The 7,893-nt window shown below is 42.2% G+C and overlaps 1 protein-coding gene across 1 annotated transcript in view; it reads right to left on the reverse strand.

Annotated features, from left to right (window-relative positions):
* Nucleotides 1-3,638, reverse strand: part of CAP2 (cyclase associated actin cytoskeleton regulatory protein 2) — a 54,250-nt gene extending 50,612 nt beyond the window's left edge. Inside the window, exon 1 of the mRNA XM_070749116.1 lies at nucleotides 3,370-3,638. The gene's annotated coding sequence lies outside the window, so the exon portion shown is untranslated. The remainder of the gene's footprint in view (nucleotides 1-3,369) is intronic.
* Between the last annotated feature and the right edge of the window lie 4,255 nt (nucleotides 3,639-7,893).

Consider the following 7,893-nt stretch of genomic DNA (forward strand, 5'->3'; position numbering starts at 1 on the left):
ATTTTCATGGGTATAGGTATGTAGGTCTTGGCATATTCGGGTCTTTTCCCGTGTAAGGTTGACAGACTCCTGGCAACGTTTCAACGAGGTCCCACTCGTCATCTTCAGGCTGGTGCTTTCGGCTTTGTGCTTCTATAAATACTGGTGTGGCAGCAGCTGAGCCAGCACTCTACACCCACCCACCAGTATTTATAGAGGGATGGCAGCTCAGACCATGCTTTGTATGTCTGAGCACAAAGCTGAAAACACCAGCCTGAAGATGACGAGTGGGACCTTGTCAAAACATCGTCAGGAGTCTATCAATCTTACACGGGAAAAGACCTGAATATGCCAAGACCTATGTATCTATATATTAATCAAGATTATAATAAATATATATAATAAAAAGGAAGCTGTGATGCTCCTTCATTATACCAGGGTGACTCAACAAAAAAAATCACACATAACTCTTCCCTGGTACAAGCTGATACAGGAGATAATGGCTAAGGCCACTGCCTTACAAGGCAGAGGCCCCAGGTTCAAATCTCAGTAAGGGTTTGGCTACCTGATGAAGGCAAATAAGACTAAAATAGATCTATAGTACATGCACATATATACACAAACACACACACAAAGTTAAGTAAGCTACTTGTCAATAGCCAGAATTTTAAATTAAAAAAACTTTCTATATCTCACAATATACCAGAAGGGTTTGGTTAACCATGACAATTCAGACTTACAACCACAATTGAGTCCAAAGTTTCTACTGTTAAGTGAGACACTTGTTAAGTTAGTTTTGCCTCATTTTACAATTGTTCTTGTCACAGTTAAGTGAATCACTGCAGTTGGTAAATGAGCAACCCTGGATTTAAATGTACCTGGCTTGCCCATTGACTTTGCTTGTCAAAAGCTTGCAAAATGGGGAATCACGTGACCTTGGGGTACAGCAACCATCATAAATATGAACCAGCTGCCAAGCATCTGAATTTTGATCACGTGATCGTAACTGTGAAAAATGGTCACAAGTCACATTTCTCAATGCCGTTGTAACTTTGAATGGTCACTAAACTGTTCTAAGTCGAGGATTACCTGTACAGAGAAGAATTTTGTTTTTAATAAAACCATGCCAATGATGATGGTGTTATCTGCAGGCAAACATCCAAGCTCAGAGAACACTACACTAAGGATTCTACACAGAAAATTTCATTGAAAAAAAAAGATTCTGTTCTACCTACCAATAACAGAGATAACACAGTTCTTGAGGCAAGTGCAACTCTTGGTGGCTTCACAGATACACCTGTGTACTTTTCTTAATAATGGCACAATCCCACTTTTTATCTTTGGAAATTGAAATCATTCCGAATACTTTATTAAAATGATTGAAGCATGGAATTGTACTTTTTTATTATATTAGTTCTCAAATACAGCACGCAATCAAGAGGCAAACTAGTTTATCCTTATTTGGAAATACAGTAATTGTCATTGCAAATTGTTAACCTAGTTTTACATCTCAATATACTGCATGCTCGTAAGAGTGGGCTGCTTTTTCATTTTGGAATGAGCTACTTTCTAAACATTTAACGCTAACCCACATCAGGCTAAATTCCATGGTAGCAATTTTAGGATTCTGAATTCCAAGGGGGCTTTTTGTTATTTTTAATATGCACCCTTTTGGAGTGATTCATGGCATACTAAAAGTCTTAGGTTGCTGTTTTTAAAAAGGGAGAGATCATAGTAGCAGGAGTAGGCAAGTGGTGGTTATACAAAGAATAGAGTAGAATAGAATTCTTTATTGGCCAAGTGTGATTGGATTCACAAGGAATTTGCCTTTGGCTCTCAGTGTATATAAAAGAAAAGATACACCTGTCAAGAATATATATTTACAGTATATGTTATATATATGTACAGGTATGTATATAACATATTTTTACTGATAATGAAAAGGGAGACTAGTATAGATGTATTTCAAACTATTTTGCTCTCATCAACTAGCCATACCCTTACCGGGTTTTTTGAACCTGGGAAGTCTGCCTGTAAGGTAGTAGCTTTAACCTCTAGACCACAGGTTCTCCTCCTGTCTTTCTCTCTCACACACACATACACCTGTGTGTGTGTGTACTATGTATGTATGTATTCATACATGTATGTATATGTATGTATTCATACATGTATGTATATGTATGTATTCTTCTTTCTGTCCAATCATCCTGGTATCCCCAAACATGGGAGGGAGCACACTGCTTCTTTTTTGCCACTTGGGCCAGCCATTTAATTTTTATAGCCAACAAACTATATTCTATATGTGTAACATATCTTTGCTGATAATGAAAAGGAAGGGAGACTATTATAGAGCTATTTCAAGCTATTTTGCTCTCATCAGCTTATGACTAGTCAGATGAGAGCAGAATAGCTTAAAAGAGATTTATACCTTCCTTTTCATTATCAGCAAAGGCATGTTATATCTACACATATGTATGCATGTATGCAAGTATATAAGTAACATTTTCGGTGATAATGAAAATATACAGAAAAAAACAAATTTTTGTCAGAATATACATATATTCAGAATATATATATATATATTTACATACCTACACACATACATGTGTGTAGGTATGTAGGAAACAAGCATTTTTAAAAATATTATTCATGAAAGCCCTCATCATAACAAAATGACTAGGCCTCCTTTCTTTTCTTTTTTCCTCCCTGATGACCCAGAGCGGGGGGCGGCCATCAGTTTTCACCCATGGTTGATTCTCGCGAGGCCGCCAGCTCCAAGGAGATGACATCCCACCGGGCGAAAAGTACGTTCTCCGCAGGTAGACCAGAGGGCTGCGAGCTCAGCGTGTCACACAACGGGCGCCGTGCCGCATTGGTGCCGTGGCGGTGCCAGCAGCACCTAATTTTCACACCCCCCCCCACTTCCCTCAAATCCCTTTCCGGAAAGGGGACTTCCCGCCCAGACACCTGCAGCGGACCTGCCTCCACTCTTGGTGCAGGCCCCTCGCCTCAAATGGGCGGGGAGAGACCGGCAATGCAGCAGCGGGAAGGAGGGCGACCTAGATTGCTTTTCTAGACCGCAGGAGCGCCCGTTCCTGTCAATCGGGGCCCGGGTCTCCAGCAACCTCATGCAGAGGTGCGCGCGCACACACATTCATACACACGCGCCCGCGCCCGCGCCCAGCCTTGCTCGCCTCGCCGGGAAAGCCCCCCACGCGTCCCCCTCCCCTCCACCAGCGCAGTTGTCTTCCCGTAGCCAAGCCCCTCTTAACATCTCCCGTCTGGCCAAAACGCAACCTTCCACCCCGCCACCCCTATGCCCGTCCCCGCCTTGCCCCATAAAGCTGGAGCCGCTCCGCCCGTCCCGCCGCCGGCTGCTCTTTGCGTTACCTGCTCTGAGGAGCCGCGGCGCGTCTTTCTCTTCTATCTCCACACACACACCAGGAAAATCCGTAGGCGCTTTCCCCCTCCCCCTCCTCAGTATGAAGGGTGGGCGCTCACACACACACACAAAAGAAGAAGCCCAAAACGGGGCTTTTTTTTTTTTTTTTTTTGCTGCTGCGGCCCTGGAAGTTCCCGACAGCGCCAAATAAAGTCAAGTCCAGCGGGAGAGCGCGAAGAGGGTGGCGGCGGCGGCAGAGGGAGGGAGGGAAAAAAAACACCACGAGGAGGTGGTGTGTGTGTGTAAAGGCACCGAGCGGAAGGCGTGTGCGTGACAGGTTTCCCAGCGGCGGCGCGGCCGCCGGCTTTGCTAAGGCGCTGAAACTGAAGGGGAAGAAGCCCCCTCAGGCCAAGGCCTCAGGGAAAAAGGCTGGTCAGGGAAGAGTCTGAACTCGTAAGGGAGAAGCAAGTGCTGGGGAAATTATTGAGGCTTCATGAACGGAAGGGAAGAAGTTTACGGCCCTTCCTTCCAGTCTCTGGTTTCTTGCTCTGCGAGGTCCCGTTCCCAGGCAGTGCCAGATTGAAAGTGCCACAAAGGAAGAAGGGTGCGTGCAGAAATCGGTTGCCTTGTGCAATTAAAGCTTTTATCTATCTATCCCACTTATGACTGTATGACTATAACTTGTTGCTTGTATCCTTAAGATTTTTATTAATATTGTTTCTCCATTGCTTATTTGACCCCTATGGCAATCATTAAGTGTTGCACCTCATGATTCTTGACAAATCTATATTTTCTTTTATGTACACTGAGAGCATATGCACCAAAGACAAATTCCTTGTGTGTCCAATATTATTCTATTCTATTCTATTCCATTCCATTCCTTTCCATTCAAATCCCATCCATCCATCCATCCATCCATCTATTTATTAATTAAGCCACCCAACTCCATTCAGACTGGCTGGAGACGAGTACAACATCTAAAACAATGTGAAAACAGTAAAATGCCCATAGAAAAAAAGAGAATACAAATCATTCATATCTTTTGGGCAGAGTGAGGTGGTGTTATATTGCTCAAAATGGCCCCAGTTCTGCCAGCAGAGCCAGGCTTTCATGGCTTGGCTTTCGGGATGGCCATTAGGGTGCAGGCAGTACAGACCTCCAGGGACAGCTGGTTCCAGAAGGCCAGTGCCGCCACAGAGAAGGCCCTCATGCGGCCCCTCCAACTGACGCTATTTAGCCAATGGGATCCGGAGGCCAACCCTGGGTTATACTCAATCAGTCTTTGGGAGACTGCCTTGAAGCAGCCTTATCCAAGTGAACTTACAAATAAGAATGTGATGGGTGCGACTCCCATGAAAACTATGTTGGTTAGAAATGGGCACTCCACTCCACATCTGGAGGGTGACAGCGTTGGGAAGGCTGCTGTGGTGCTATCCGTGGCCACAAGGAATGTGCATAACAATTTCCTTGAAATTTTCACCGTGTTTCCATTCATCAGTTCCTCTTTTTTTTTTTTTTAATCCATCACTCAACCAATGACAGGTCAATATTAACATTTAAAGGGAAAGGGTTAAAAACACATACTATAATGACAGATTAGATTCACTTTTTAACTGGAATGTAGGCACATTGATAGAAAATCATGTGCCTGTATTATTCTTCCTATTTTTAATCAAAGCAAATTTTAAAATAATTTCAGATTAGAAGCATAAAACCTAGGGCAGCCCTGCTAGAAAAAAACATGAGGAATATTTATAAATACGTGCAATGTGAGGATGCCCTAAGAGAGACTTAAAAAGAAAACATTGAATGTTAATTGTGTTCACACTGTCACATCTACTTTACTCTTACTTATTTATTTAGGATAATTATATCCTCCACTTCCTTTCTCAGAAGAGATACTCACAGCTGTTAGTGTTTTTCAATAAATAAAAAGCATTCCCTTGCTTCAAACCCTGTTTATAGCTCAGGTGGAATTTCTGTTCCCTTAGAAAAGAGCCTTTGACAGCTAAGCTGCATCTATAAAAGTAGTTCCCACTGTGGGAGGGAGAGTTATGGAATGTATCTAAATCTGGAATACCAGAGCACAAAATGTCTCAGTTCCAGAAATCTGCAAACTATGAAATGGCACTAGATGCAGGATTGCTACAGATAGTGACTATATTTCCACCACTGTACTAGTACTAATTCATCCTAAAGGAATAATAGTTTACTAATAGTAATACAATGGTACCTCTACCTAAGAACGCCTCTACTTACGAACTTTTCTAGATAAGAACTGGGTAGTCAAGATTTTTTTGCCTCTTCTCAAGAACCATTTTCCACTTACAAACCCTAGTCTCCGAAACTGTAACCAGAAAAGGCAGGGAGAAGCCTTCGTGGGGCCTCTCTAGGAATCTCCTGGGAGGAAACGGCCGGAAAAGGCAGGGAGAAGCCTCTGTGGGGCCTCTCTAGGAATCTCCTGGGAGGAAACGGCCAGAAAAGGCAGGGAGAAGCCTCTGTGGGGCCTCTCTAGGAATCTCCTAGGAGGAAACAGGGCCTCCACCCTCCCTGCGGTTTCCCCAATTGCACACATTATTTGCTTTTACATTGATTCCTATGGGAAAAATTGCTTCTTACAAATTTTTCTACTTAAGAACCTGGTCACGGAACGAATTAAGTTTGTAAGTAGAGGTACCACTGTACATTACAATTACAACAATCAGTGGAATGACTTGCCCCAGAAGTTGGGGCAAGTTGTGGGTACTTCAACACTGGAGACTTTTAAGAAGAGATTGTACAACTATTCGTCTTAATTAGTACAGTATAGGGTTTCCTGCTTGAGCTGGGTATTGGATCATTAGAAGATCTGCTAGGTCCCTTCCAAATCTGTTATTCTGTTAAATCAGTACTATCCCCCAAAATGAAGTCAATACAATGAAAAGTCTTAAGGAATATCCCCACAGTGTAGCAAATACATTCCCACATATGTGTATGATCAAATATTTCTTTACAAGTAGGTTGACTTGTTTTTTCTGCAGTACTGCACACTTACTGAAGTGTGAAAAAAGTATATTCCTGTCTTTCATCCCACCAGAAAAATCTCCAAATCTTGAAGGCTGAAATTTGAAACTACCTGAATTGGAAACTGACAATGAATCTGAGCGAAACATTAACACTTCACAGTTGTGTGGATGACTTAGAAAGCAAAGTGATGGGAAGGGGACATCGAGAGGGTGAGTTCATAATGTGAATTTTCTGACCTTAATATACTGTATCTATAAAGCCAAGATGTTGCTGTAGTTTGGGAGCTAATTTGAACCATATCCGAACGTTCATCTTAATTTCTGTACAGTTTGTTTTAATTCAAGATTTTTGTGGGTTCTGCTCTTAGTTTAGAACAAATGTTGGCAAACACATTTTGTAAAGGGCCAGATCCTGCCTTTTCTTGACTCTTGGTGTGCGGCTGGCAGGCCGGCAGGCCGAACAGTCTGGCAGGCATTAGATAGCACCAACTCTCCAGCAAGGAGGTTGTAGATAGACTGTTGCTAAGGCCCAGGATCCTCAGTCCCAACCCATTCCTGTCCTGGGAGCTCAGCTGGGCTCCAGCCTGGCAATTTGTCTGTCCATTCTTACTTGTAGGCTGTATTAACAAGTTGTAGTTTTCTGTCCCCTGGAAAAGACAATCTGAACAAAGCCTTTACATTTATGTTACAGTGTTCCTTCGATTTTCGCGGGTTCGAACTTCGCGAATAGCCTATACCACGGTTTTTGAAAAAATATTAATTAAAAAATACTTCGTGGGTTTTTTTCTATACCACGGTTTTTCCCGCCTGATGACATAATACGTCATTGCCAAACTAATATTTTTTGCAAATAAATAACAAAAAAAAATTATTGTTAATAAATAATTATGTTTGTAAATATCAGGATCACTAAGTGTCTTATTCAATGGTGAGTACCAGTAATAATGGTGAGTAAATGGTTGTTAAGGGAATGAGAAATGGTAATTTAGGGGTTTAAAGTGTTAAGGGATGGCTTGTGATACTGTCTATAGCCAAAAATGGTGTATTTACTTCTGCATCTCTACTTCGTGGAAATTCGACTTTCGCGGGCGGTCTTGGAACGCATCCCCTGCGAAAATCGAGGGAACACTGTATATGAGCCTCAAGAACAAATGAGAAAAATCTTGGCTAAACAATTCCAAATAATCAGCTGTAGGGAACTACTCATTCTTTTGCCACATTGCACCCGAGATGGTGATAGGAGCAACATGATCTGCTCTCTTTAAAGCAGTCTGGGCTGGTGCTGCAAAGGGAAGGCTTAGGCTGTGGAAGAATCTCTATGGTGCTTATACTGACCCCAGAATACTGGTAAGAGCAGGGATCTGTATATTCACCCTGCATAGCAAATAAATAAACATTATATTATAGATAGAGGCATAATTTCAACTACTTCCTTCCAAGGAACTAGAAATCCAGTAAACTGTTTCAAAATAGAATAGAATAGAATTCTTTATTGGCCAAGTGTAATTGGACACACAAGGAATTTGT

This window comes from Erythrolamprus reginae, chromosome 3, assembly GCF_031021105.1.
Source record: "Erythrolamprus reginae isolate rEryReg1 chromosome 3, rEryReg1.hap1, whole genome shotgun sequence".
Lineage (NCBI taxonomy): Eukaryota > Metazoa > Chordata > Lepidosauria > Squamata > Dipsadidae > Erythrolamprus > Erythrolamprus reginae.